The 12,687-nt window shown below is 49.6% G+C and overlaps 1 protein-coding gene, 3 long non-coding RNA genes and 3 other non-coding genes across 8 annotated transcripts in view; 1 reads left to right on the top strand and 6 right to left on the bottom strand.

Moving 5' to 3' along the window:
- Positions 1-1,034: 1,034 nt before the first annotated feature.
- Positions 1,035-2,599, bottom strand: LOC116077599. Its single transcript, XR_004113282.1, has 2 exons — positions 2,530-2,599; positions 1,035-1,317 (listed from the first exon to the last, which is right to left on the bottom strand). It is a non-coding gene; the product is annotated as an uncharacterized LOC116077599 (long non-coding RNA).
- LOC116079406 lies at positions 2,173-2,246 on the bottom strand. The gene has a single exon (XR_004113959.1). It is a non-coding gene; the product is annotated as a small nucleolar RNA R38 (small nucleolar RNA).
- A 66-nt stretch (positions 2,600-2,665) lies between the features above and the next one.
- On the bottom strand, positions 2,666-2,741 carry LOC116079404. The gene has a single exon (XR_004113958.1). It is a non-coding gene; the product is annotated as a small nucleolar RNA R38 (small nucleolar RNA).
- A 77-nt stretch (positions 2,742-2,818) lies between these two features.
- LOC116077597 lies at positions 2,819-5,350 on the bottom strand. Its single transcript, XR_004113279.1, has 4 exons — positions 5,243-5,350; positions 4,677-4,839; positions 4,324-4,393; positions 2,819-3,005 (listed from the first exon to the last, which is right to left on the bottom strand). It is a non-coding gene; the product is annotated as an uncharacterized LOC116077597 (long non-coding RNA).
- Positions 4,471-4,546, bottom strand: LOC116079403. The gene has a single exon (XR_004113957.1). It is a non-coding gene; the product is annotated as a small nucleolar RNA R38 (small nucleolar RNA).
- Positions 5,351-5,378: 28 nt separating the features above from the next.
- The window catches only part of LOC116077598, a 13,192-nt gene continuing 5,883 nt past the window's right edge, over positions 5,379-12,687 (top strand). For both annotated transcript variants that reach the window (XR_004113281.1, XR_004113280.1), the window contains exons 1-2: positions 5,379-5,479; positions 12,593-12,675. This is a non-coding gene — a long non-coding RNA (uncharacterized LOC116077598). The remainder of the gene's footprint in view (positions 5,480-12,592; positions 12,676-12,687) is intronic.
- Prcd (photoreceptor disc component) overlaps positions 8,988-12,687 on the bottom strand; it is a 12,135-nt gene continuing 8,435 nt past the window's right edge. Inside the window, exon 4 of the mRNA XM_031352246.1 lies at positions 8,988-9,345. The gene's annotated coding sequence lies outside the window, so the exon portion shown is untranslated. The remainder of the gene's footprint in view (positions 9,346-12,687) is intronic.

The following is a 12,687-nucleotide window of genomic DNA, read 5'->3' as shown; positions in this document are numbered from 1 at the left end:
TGATGGATCCTCACCTCACAGCTTCAATAAACAGCACCTGATGCAGTCCAACGAGCCTTTCAACGCCATTTTCAGTCTCATCCAGCCAAATTACCATACAGCCCCTAAACTGTAAGGCTGGGGGTGGGAGTGGGTATCTCTAGAACTACTGGACAGACACCTCAAAACAACCCACCGACACTGGCCGACCCTCCAGAACTGAGGACCAACTGACTGGGTTCTGTGGCTTGGGAAAACTGCTGGTGACAAGCCCAAGTCACTCCTCCCCACAGCCAGGAGTGCTGCTGTGCGCCTTTAGTGGCAGCACTGGAGAAGAGCAGACCAGGTCTGCCTAGGGCATCTAACAGCCTGTCTCATACCGAACCCAGACCTAACAGTGGCCATGGCAGCTCCCATCTTAACCCCAACAGAAGAGGCAGAGACAGAGATGGTACTTTGAGACCCCGCCTGAGGTAGAGTTTAGGTCAGCCTGGGGGTTAGTTGCCCGGAAAGCCATACGTAGGCTCTTGCAGAAGTTTAATGGTTGTCCTACCAAACTCCATCAGACAGCCCTGCCAGCTCTGCAGACTACCAGGCCCTTCCTGATCTCACACAGCTAACTACTATCCTGGCAAATCACATTCCCAATACCCTTAGACGCACGGTATGCTCTCCAGCAAATGTGCTTTGCCTTAGCTGTGCTTTACCAACCTTCCACTTAAGAGCTATTTTTATATGCGAGTGTTTTGCCTGTATGTTGGTCTGTGCATTACTTACATGCCTGGTACTCAGGGTGTCCACAAAAGGATCTCTTAGGACTAGGGTTACGGATGGTTCTGAGCACCATGTGGGTACAGGGAATTGAACCCAAGCGCTCTGCAAGAGTAGCCTGTGCCCTCTAGCCCATCACCACTGGGTGGTTGAGGTGTCAGACAATGTTAGCCTATGCTTTAAGTGACAAGTACATTTTAGTAGGTCAATAGAAAAGCTCTGACACTCTGCAGTTCAGTGCAAGCGTTATTCTGGAAGGCTCACTGTATACTCACAATGCTACAAAGTTAATTTTATAAAGTTTATTTGTGCTTCAAAATACAAAGCCCAACCCGGACTTCCCAGGAAATCCACTGAGAAGAAATGCTTTTCTAGCTCAGCAGGGGCCCCCCAGTGCCTCCAACTGGGCACCCTCATCAGCTTTCAAAGGCTTCCGAGGGTAAAGTCAGTTTTGCTCTCTCCTCTTGCAGAACACTCTAAGGTTTTCTTAGTGACTCTTTGGGAAATTAAAGGCGGGAGCAGCAGCAGGTGGCTTTTTGGTTCTCTCTGACACTATAGGGCAATAACCTAGAAATAAGAAAAGAACATGAAGAAGACAGCTAGCCAAGTGATCAAAACAAACACCATCAGTCTTGGGGCCCCAGCTGCCATTACCAGGCATGTGCGCTGCACACAGGCACGCACTAGCAAAGCTCAGAAGCAGGCTGCTAACTTTTTTTTTTTAAGTTTTAAGAAGTTTCTGGTAAGTGGCCAAAAAAAGGTTTCTCATGAAACATTGCAGTATTTATATTCAACCAAATCCCCGAGGACCTGAGCCTGAGTCCACTCAGAAGTAAAGCTGAGCAGACCTGCCCTCCACTTACCTGCAGTGAACTTCACAAGTGCAGCTACTTCAGTGATGAAACCAAACCCAAGTGTAAGCCCGTACACACCTCCCAGTTTCCACAGGAGAAAAAGAACACTGTGTACACTCCATTGTTAGGGCTACCCAGAGCCTGCCCCGCCCCCCAAGCCCACCACTCGTTTTCTTGCTCCTCCGTGCCAGCACGGAGACAGCACTCAGGCTGTACTGAGGAGGCTGCCAGGGCCATGGCACCTTCTTTTCTAAATGTCAGCACTGCTAGAGGCAAGGCCAGCTGTTAAGCATTCTCATGGCACAAGCCTTACATTCCTGACTCCTTTAAAGGACATTCATCTTCTAGAACTATGTGACAAGTACCTCTCACTCCAGGAAGCACAGGTGCTGGCGACCCGCTCATTTCTGCTAACTTGGACTTTGCCCTCAGAGCACCCAAGGGGGAGGATTAACAGGGCAACTAGACCTTAGGTTTTGGGAGGCTGGCACACAGCTAACTCTCTATGGAGTCTATTTAACTTGATCCCTTATAAAGCTCAAATTTCTTCAAGCACACGGCCACACCCCTAAGCCTCAGAATAGAGTATTTTCCCTCAGTTTCCCTCTTCGGACAGGGATAACTAATCCATCACAGGCTTATGGGCTTTTGGGGAACACAAAACGAGAACATAGAAATCACAAAGGGCTAGGCACGGTGACACATGCTCCTAGCACGGTGACACATGCTCCTAATCCCCGCACCTGGAAGGCCACAAACTGAGTTTGAAGTCAACCAGGTCTACATTGCAAGTTGCAGGCCAGCAAGGAGTATACAGTAAGACTATCTTAAAAAGGGAGGAAGGGTTATACTTGATCCTGCAACACCTAAGCTAACAGACTGATCGTTCCCAGCAACCACAACCCTGCAAGGCTTGAAGACTTACCAGACACAGCACGCCAAAGGCCCTTCCCATAGCCATTCTGTGCCTCCTGGAGCCGACTGGGAACCTGAAGGAGTAATAGCAAGATCACACTTCAGCCTAACATTAATGTGGACATTCTCCAAAGAGGTCTTAAAAGTCGAGCCTCAGCAAACCACAACTCTCCACAAAGGTGTCACTTCAGACAGGGATAACTTAGGTCATCCTCAGCTCGACCAGGAACAACTGCTTCATCTGTCACAAGGAAGCTATACAATGCAGTGAAGAAATGAACCCTGATGAAACTTGCCTGCCACTTAGCACATCCCTCAGCCAGAGTACAGGACTGGGAAGTGCTGCTGTCCACTGAGCTGTGCCTGCAAGCTCCTCTGTTCACAGGCACCGTTCTGACTCCAGGAGAAAATCCAGGTGCAGGACGGCTACCTGAGTGGCTGCATCAACACCACTTGCAGGCCCAGAAACTGAGGCTCAGCCAACACCTATTGGTAAGGAAACACACACAAGGTTAACCAAAAACTCAGGTGGAGACTTCCTGGCAAGCCCGGAAGGCTGAGTTTCAGGTGTCCATACTCCACACAGAAAGGCCTCCAGACAGACAGCTTCCTATCAATGGACTTAGTTCCCACAGCAGATCAGCTTTTGTGCACGAGAAAGTTTTACAAGCTTTTTAAAAAGATACAGCAAGTGTTCTTATAATCACTGAGCCATTTCTCTAGACTATCCTCTTAGACAAGGTGACTAACAGGAAGGAAGCCAAGACAGAATTATGAGTTTGAACCCAACCCATGCTCCATAACAAATTCAAGGCCAATTCAGGGGAAGACTCTGGAGTGAGAAGGAACACTCCCAGGAGCGTCTGCCTTATAGCTGAGCCAGAGTCTTTGACAGGTCTTTCTAGACTATCAATGGAATTCCTAAAATGGTACGTGTCGCCCACTACAGCAAGCCTACTGAAGGGTAGCCATTACCACACCTGCCACCAAGAGATGACACTATATAACAAAGGAGTGTCTCCTTCCTCCACCCACAAGTAAAAAAGCATGTGGTATGCCGGGCGGTGGTGGCACAGGCCTTTAATCCCAGCACTTGGGAGGCAGAGGCAGGTGGATTTCTGAGTTCGAGGTCAGCCTGGTCTACAGAGTGAGTTCCAGGATAGCCAGGGCTATACAGAGAAACCCTGTCTCCAAATACAAAAACAAACAAACAAACAAAAAAGCATGTGGTTAAGACTGGAGGCGCTTAAAAACAGCCAGCGCTCTAGTCTTGCTGTAAGAGAATTGAAGTAGAACGGGTCAGTGAACTGTTTCCACGGGCCTGCTCAGACCCCAAAGAGTCTAACTTCCATTCCACAACCGTCTCACCCACTGACAAGGGTGGACCCAGGAAATGTGTGTATTATAACATTTGCAAGCTCCATGCCACTACCAGGTAGCAGGCCCAAATCGTTATTTAACACAATACCCAATTTCTAGGTCAAAAGACAGCTTGGTGGCCAAATGGGAGACCAGACTCATTCAAGTTAACCTGACTGATACATGCAGTGGCGTGCATGCGCGCACACACACACAAATGAAATAGAATCCACTGAGCTTCAGTTTCCTTAGCAGGTGAGCGGGGAACAATTTTGTATTCACAAATGTTAACTGCAGCTTGTGTGAGTGCTAAGTGAGGAGCCGAGCAGAACCACTCCCTCATCTGGACAATCAAACCTGCAACACCTACAACCCCAACCTCACCCCAAATCTAACAACCAACCCTTCCCAGCAACCACAGCGCCAGACCCCCTGAAGCTCTCACCAGGCAGTCATCCTGAAGGTCCCCGTGCCCCACGCCTTCCCATGATGCTTCCTGGAGACAGCACTTCAATCTGGAGTAATACAGACCACATTTCGCTGTAACAGAAGCAACCTTACCGGGATCCTTCTCAAAACAGGCCTTAAAAAGTCGAGCCTCAGCAAACCACGACTCTTCACAAAAGCGTCGTTTCAGACAGGGATAACTTAGATCATCCTCAGCTCGACCAGGACGAGGCTCCCAAAGCCCCGGCCAACCCAACTCACTTTTGGAAACCCGTCCTGGCAACCATGTTGAGTTCCAGAGCGACCCTCTGTGGCCACAGACGACCTTCTGGACTCGTCCGGACCCCTTACCCAAATGGACTGAGGCGGGCTCGGCGCGCATCCTTATGGCTGATCTCCAGAAGGACGCACCTATGCCTTCTCCCCGGTGACCACAGCGGGCTCGCTTCCAGGGATCCCGCCATCACTGCTGAGACGGAAACTGCAGCTCGCCTCCCGAGTGCCACAGGCATGCCTCCGGGAAAGGAAACATCACGCCGCGTTAAAGCCAACGATTTCCAGTTCACAACCCCCTTCATTGCCATCTGTAGTTAACCGGGCTCGCACGTATTCACTTAAGGCCACCACCCTCAAATGGAGAACCCCAGAGCAAGCTGAACACACGGCTGGCTGTGGGTCACAGAGAAAGCCGCCGCCCCCCACCCAAGAGAAGGAAGTTCGAAGCCCAAAAAGGAACTCATCCCTTTCGCATACGACTTCTCGCAGTCTGGAAAGCATTTTCTTACAAAGAGTCTCAGACCTCCTAAGGCCTGTAATAGCCAAGGAAAGGGCTTATCGTTGCCAGTTCACTTCCAGAGAGAACAAGCGCGACGACGGCACGTGCAGGAAAACCTCATCTTCCCTTGCCCACAGCTTACCATCACCCAAAGCCTAGGCCTTTCAGGGACAGCACCACGGACCGGGACGGCCATTACTTCCACACACGCGGCAGAGGACCTCGGAAAGGAAGGAGATTGCGCTTGCGCGCAGTCTTCCCGCCCCCAAGTCTCGCCGCAACTCTCGCGATGCCGAGAAAGGCTTGATGGGAAATGTAGTTCTAAAGCTGCCGTTGTCAAGAGTGGGTCATCTCACATCAGACTGAGTGAAGTGAAGGGGTAAGATGGTGGCAGCCACCAGGGGCAGCAGAGGGTCCAGGGGGTGAGAAGCTTGGTCCGTAGAGAACTTCGGCGGTCCCCGGCTAAGGCTGGGGAGGTGGAGAATGCTCGAGGGTTCAGGAACCGTTGAGGAAACTGAGGCTCGTTATTAACTTTGCGGCAGATTTTATCTGGGGTGGAGAAATGTCGCTAGGCTTAATCCCTTAGTGAAGCCCGGGCTGAGTCCCAGGGACTCGGCAGCTGCTTGTAAGATGGGGGCGAGAGCGGGCGCGGGCGGCAGGGGGCGCTCGAGAGCCGCAGGGGCGAGCGTCCGCAGCAGCAGGTCTTCGCCTGCCTGTGGCTGGGTTCTCGCGGGCAAGAACAATGAAAACAGCATTACGGACTAGCCAGGATAAGTTGGAGATAAAAACCATTTTAATAGAGGGGTTTAGTGTGAGGATTAGGGGAGAGAGGGGCGCTCAGGAAGAACGCATACCCCAGCGTAGGAATGGGCTCAAGGAGAGCTGCCATTGATCGCCTTAGCCCTGGATACTAGTCTAGTAGCTCCTGAGTTACATCTTAAAAGGTTGCTAGGAGACAGCCCCATCCCCACTTTCTTGCTCTCTTGGTAAGTGAAATAAGTGTGCTGGCCCCAGAGAAGCGTTGGATGGGACTGGAGTGCACAAGTCACTGGGGATAAGGAGGTTTGCATGGGGTGGGGTGATTGGTGTCTGGTGAGAGTCGCTGAAAACTGTAGTCTAATATCTGGGAAGGGTGACAGGGCCTTCAGCAGTTGGTAATTATACCAGAATTCTTGCTTCTCTATTGGCAAGAGACCTGACAGGATTCCTAAGTGGGGGGGGGGGGGGGGGGGGGTGCTCCCCCTTTCATGGCCAGGTTCTCCATGCTCTTTGATCCTGCCTCGTTCGTTTTCAGTATCATTTTGCATGAGGCATCCTTTTTTGTGTTTTTGTTTTTGTTTTTGTTTTTGTTTTTCGAGACAGGGTTTCTCTGTGTAGCCCTGGCTGTCCTGGAACTCACTCTGTAGACCAGGCTGGCCTCGAACTCAGAAATCCTCCTGCCTCTGCCTCCCAAGTGCTGGAATTAAAGGTGTGTGCCACCACTGCCCGGCTTTGCATGAGGCATCTTGACTTCATTTTTAAATAGGGCAAAATGGCAAGGCAGGGCCAGAACTTGGACCTATGTACAAGCTAGTTTAAATTTGCAAGATCGAGAGCCTTTTATTCATGACCCTCACCCTGTTCTCCTCAAATGGGACTCTGCGGCATTTAGCCTGTACCATCTTTTTAATGTGGAAATCTGTTACTTTTAACGACCATATTCGTGTACATTTCTCTGATTTGATCGTGAGGCTTCAGTAGCAGAGGGGCCTCTCTTAATTTTTTTTTTTTTTAAATTCCCTCACAGTGCTTAGTGTTTGGCTGTGTCTTCTCACAGAACGTTCCAAGGAAATAATCATTAACGCATTCAGCAAGGACACAGGCCCTTGGATTTTGTATCTTACCCTTGAAGGCAGATTGTTTTGTTGAATTCTGATGGGAAGAATGCATTTTCTCCCAGCACGCCAAGTTCTTTCATGTGAGACTTGCAGGGGGAATTCTCAAGGGTTTGCCCAAAGCCACTTGTGAAACTTGTGGGCACGTGACCTTCTGCAGGCAAGTTTACAATGGTAGTTAATACTTCGCCAGGTGGCTGCTCACTGTCTCAGGCCCTTTAATCCTCACTGTCTATGAAGCCCTGTGACTGTCCCATTGGACAGATGAAGAGACACGTCTGAGAGGTGACGCGCTGTTTAAAGTCACCGTGGCGTCTGGCAGGCTTGGTGTGATCTCAGCCTGCAGAGTTTATGCTTTTATCATTCGGTTGCTACATGTGCTGAGTGAACTGACCCTACTACATAAGAACTTTTCTTCTAGGAGGAAAAGTAGAATGGAGGAAGATGTTTGTGTCTTTAAAAATGTATGGGTATGTATGGGTATGAACCTGTATGCAGGTGTATGGGTACGAACCTGTATGCAGGTGTATGGGTACGAACCTGTATGCAGGTGTATGGGTACGAACCTGTATGCAGGTGTATGGGTACGAACCTGTATGCAGGTGTATGGGTACGAACCTGTATGCAGGTGTATGGGTACGAACCTGTATGCAGGTGTATGGGTACGAACCTGTATGCAGGTGTATGGGTACGAACCTGTATGCAGGTGTATGGGTATGAACCTGTATGCAGGTGTATGGGTATGAACATGTATGCAGGTGCACATGTATGAGTATGCGGGTGCGTGGAGAGGTCAGACATCAATTTTGGATGTCTTTCTCAGTCACTCTCCACCTTAGGTGTAAAGTCAAAGTCTCTCACTGAACCTAGAGCTTGTGGGTTAGCTAGATGGCCAGGCCAGTGAGCTCCGGGGATTCCGTGTGTCTCTGCTTTCCCAAAGCTCGGACGCACGCTTACTGATCCCACCTCTTTGCTCACTTATACTGTGAGTGGTGTGGGGGTCGCCTGCGTGCATGTCTGGGCATCTCATGTGTGCCTGCTGCCCACGGAGGCCAGAAGAGGATGGCAGATTACCCCTGGAACTAGAGTCACAGTTGTAAGGTGCCATTTGGTTTCTGTGACTAGGACCTGCATCCCGTAGAAGACCAAATGCTCTCAACCACTAAGCCATCTATCTCTCTAGCCCCTCACCTAGCTTCTTACGTGAGTGCTGGGGATCTGGCCTCGTGTTCCCTTCCTGTGCAGCACGTGCTTTACCCACTGAGCCACGTCCCCAGCTGCAGTTTCTCTGTCTTTACAGAGGTAAGGTTGGAGACTAATAAGTGACGGTGACACAAGGATGCTTTGTTGGTGTGAGCCACATGGAGGCAGAGTGAGCTGAGGGTGGGCATCTGTTGGCGGGCTGGCTTTGGGATCTCTTGCTGTCTCGGTGTGCAGAGAGGCCACTATTCTGCCTGTAGGTCTCTTGTGTGAGTTGCACACCTGACAGGACACAGTTTCTCCTGCACAACTCAGTTATACACAGTGGGACCGCCACAGACACACGAGGGTGCCACCAGCAGCTGGGCAGTGGCCAGGAGGCTGAGGCAAACCCCAGAGGCCTCGTGCCTGAGCACACATGAGGCACAACTGTGTAGGCAGTCCCAAAATAACTGGAGAGGCTTCAAAGGCTGCATCAGAATTCCTGAATGAACAGCCAAGGACAGAGCTGCTCAGATCGCAGTGCTGATGTAACTGTGATATCATTTGCACCCTGTGCGGCTGAGAGTGGAATCCCAGAACCATTCTACAAGATCTCCAAGTGCAGATGACAGCTATCAGGTGAAGCACCAAAGTGCTAAGTGTGGGGAACAGGCAAGCTGACTATCACTCCAAGGCTGTGAGGCCCAACCTCAGAGCGAGCACACTCAGGAAATCTTAGTCAGCTAGCCTGCCAGGCTGGGGAAGTCACTAACAGGATTTTCGAAAGATGTGGTTTCTGAAACCCATAGCAAGAAAGCAGTCTTTATAGTATTCATGTACCCTTCTTAATTGCAAAGGGAATCTTGGGTTTTATTAATAAGATTGTGAAGGAGGGTTGGTGATACCTCCATGACACTGGCTGCTTCCACTCGAAGCATCCGCATCAGTGGCTCCACGGGAAGTACGTCTGGATGCAGGCATGTTGGTGGCCGGCCTGGAAACTGTTCTCCCTCCATCTTGTCTACAATACAATTCTGGCCAAGTTTGGGGAATTCTTCTTGCCTTTAAAAACAACAGCCTCTCTTCTGGCTCTGGGACATTGTAGAGACGTGATGCTTGGGCTTGCCACAGCCGTCTGCAATCTGTGAGGCTCCCTTCAGGACAAGAGCCAAATCCCTCTGAGGATGGGCTGGAGAAAAGAAAGGAGTCGTTGAGGCTGCTGGTCAGCTGCTGGAGAGAGCCAGCCCTGAAAGCCTTGGCTCTCATCTCTAGTTGGGTTAAAGATACACTTTCATGTTTACTATTTCTGTATGTGGGATACGCCTTAAAAGTTTCAGTGAAATACAGAGTGTGAGATGTAAGAAAGAAGTGTCATTGTTTAAGTCAAGCTGCGGGTTCTGTTAGGAGTTCTAGTTCTAGTCAACCTAAATGATACCCACATTTCTTATCTTCTCGTGAAGAATTCCCCTGGAAGCTGGGTGTGGTGGTGCAAACCTTTAATCCCAGCACTTCAAGGCCAGCCTGGTCTACAGAGTGACCAGAACAGCCAGGGCTACACAAAGAAACCCTGTCTTAGGGAGGAAAAAAGGAGGAAAGGAAGAAAGGAAGGAAAGGAGGGAGGGAAGGGGGAGGGAGGGAGGGAGGGAGGGAAGAATTTCCTGGAAGAAGCCAGGCATGGTGGTACAAACCTTTAATCTCAGCACTCACAAGGCAGAGGCAGGTGGATCTCTGTGAGTTTAAGGCCAGCTTGGTCTACAGAGTGAGTTCTAGGCTAGCCAGAACTTCATGGTAAGCTTCTGTCTCAACAAACAAAACCACACACACACACACACACTCACACAGGAAGAAAAGCCATACCTTCGCCCACCTTATCTGCAAAGCCACTTCCTCTAATAAAATTGCCACTTAAAAACGGATTTTTAAAAATAAACAAGTTTGAAGAATATGCAATATTGTCTGGACCTCGTCTGATGTTTCCTGGACATGTCTCCCCATTCCGGGAAACCTCCGCCTTCTTCACGTTGCGTAAGCTTTGCTTGCAGCATCTCGTCTGTTCCCTTTGCTTTGGCTTCTCTTCCCCTTATCCTTGCCTCTGCTTGGCACATTCCAGCTCATCTTAAACACCTCTCTGTGTGCTTTCAGCCGGGCTGCACACTGCGGCACCCCGGGTTTTCCTTGTGACACCTTTACTGTGGCAGGTGGTTTAGCACATTCTCTGTGATAGGAGCAGTCGGAGGAAAATCCCTGCTCCACTGAACCCAGTTTGAACGACTTTGGACAGACTGCTTCTCCTGTCTATCCTCGTCTCTGTTTTTTGTTTTTGTCTTCTTTTCAAGACAGGCTCTCACTATGTAGCTCTGCTTGTCCCAGAACTCACTCTGCAGAGCAGGCTGGCCTAGAACTCCCAGGGCTCTGCCTGCCTCGGCCTCTCAAGTGCTGGGGTCAAAGACATGCGCTACTAGCCAGCTTCAAATCCTCATTTTGACCATGAGAGACAAATGAGGGATGAGAATTTGAATCTCACAGGATTGTTTTAAGACTGTATATCTAAGGCACTTATGTAGTACCTAGCACAGAGCTAAGGACACACAAGCGGGAACTCTTGCTACTTCTATTTCTTCTAATACACATTACCCCACTGTTTGTTTGTTTGTTTGTTTTTCGAGACAGGGTTTCTCTGTATAGCCCTGGCTGTCCTGGAACTCACTCTGTAGACCAGGCTGGCCTCGAACTCAGAAATCTGCCTGCGTCTGCCTCCCAAGTGCTGGGATTAAAGGCGTGCGCCACCACTGCCCAGCTACCCACTGTTTTTTTTAGTACTTGTTTTATTTATGTGTGTGTGTGTGCTCGCTTGAGCTTGTGTGCACTGTGTGATGCCTGTGGAGGCTATAGAGTGTCAAGATTCCCTAGAGCTGGAGTTACAGATGGTCGTGACACCTGCTGTGGATGCTGGAAGCCGAACCTGGGTCTTCTGCAAGAGCAAAAATCCTTTAACTGTTGAGCCGTCTCCCCAGCCCCATTCCATGTTTTATCATAACTTCCTTCCTTCCCCCACTCCCTTCCAATATTGGGCCTTGAACCCAAGGCTCAGGCATGGAAGGCAGATGCCCTCCTCTCCCGTTTTCATTTTTGGGGGGCTTGGGGAATGGGAATCCCACTAAAGCCGCATTGCCTGGCTTTGACCTTGCCATCGGCTCCTCTGCTGTCTAGGATTACGGACGGGCGCCATATTTGCTTATTTATATATCTTGCTTTTTTGCTGGACAGTGAACAAATAGTGATCATGTCTTCATCCTTGTTTTGCTTTGGTTTGTTTGCCATGGGGAGGGGGAGGGGCATGGAGTGCAAGAGGGTAACTGTGGAAGCCATTGTTGTTGAGGTATGAGGTACACAGAATAAGATGTGTTCAAAATGTACTGTCAGAGTCCAGTAAGCAAACACATGCCTATAAGCCCAATCCCCATCAAGATTAAGAACATCTTTGCTCCCCTGAGCACCCACATGACTCTTCCTCATTTTGTGCAGTCGGTTCGGTTCCCATGTCCAGCTGTGGCTTGGGCCAGCACTGCTCCGCTTTCTGTCCCTGTCAGTGGCTCTTGTCTGGTCCTAGATTTCACACGTGACCGCAGATGACCCCCTCCTCACTGTCTGCTTTCCTAATCCACCTGTGTGCGCTGTCCCTTAGGTACATATGTCATTTCCGTTCCGTTTTTGAGTGTGGCTCCACTGAGCACACGTGCCTCTGTTTACCCATTGACTGTTGATAGATCTCTGGGTTATTTTCAGTGTGGAGCTGCTGTTAGCAAGAGGCAACAAAAGTCAACACTTTTGTAAAATCAGTTTTCGTCGTTCTTGGACTCCATTATAAGACACTGCAGCACTAAGTTCCCGAGAGATTGCAGGGAAGGAGTTGGGATGCATGGTGTTCACTTCATGATCAGCGTGTGGTGCTCCCAGCTCCTGATTTTGAGTTCATTGGCTCTAATCATATATTTTTGGTAGAGTAGTTATTCAAACCTTTCTCTCCCTCTTTAGAAAGTGTACTAATTGTTGGCTTGTTTTTTGTTTCTTTGGTTGGTTGGTTTTGGTTTTCCGAGACAGGGTTTCTCTCTCTAGCTGTACTGGCCTAGAACTCAGAGATGCCCCTGCCTCTGCCACGCTGAGATCAAAGGAGCGCAAAGGGACCCACCACCACAGCTGGGGAGATGGCTCAGCCAAGAGCACTGACTGCTCTTCCAGAGGTCCCGAGTTCAAATCCCAGCAACCACATGGTAGCTCACAGCCATCTGTAATGGAATCCGATGCCCTCTTCTGGAGTGTCTGAAGACAACTACAGTGTATTCACTTATAATAAGTAAATAAATCTTAAAAAAAAAAGAAAAGAAAAGAAAGAAAGAAAAGAAAAAAAAATATTTTATCTTTCTTTGTCTATGTAGGGGTGGGGGCTGTGTGTATCAGCTCAGCTCAGGGTCCAGAGGCCAGAAGAGGGAGTCAGATCCCCTGGAACTGCTGCTTACAGGTAGTTGGGAGC

Source organism: Mastomys coucha, unplaced genomic scaffold (assembly GCF_008632895.1).
Source record: "Mastomys coucha isolate ucsf_1 unplaced genomic scaffold, UCSF_Mcou_1 pScaffold5, whole genome shotgun sequence".
In the NCBI taxonomy this organism is placed as follows: Eukaryota; Metazoa; Chordata; class Mammalia; order Rodentia; family Muridae; genus Mastomys; species Mastomys coucha.
The sequence above is the reverse complement of the archived record's forward strand: the minus strand, read 5'-3'. Positions and strand labels throughout refer to the sequence as shown.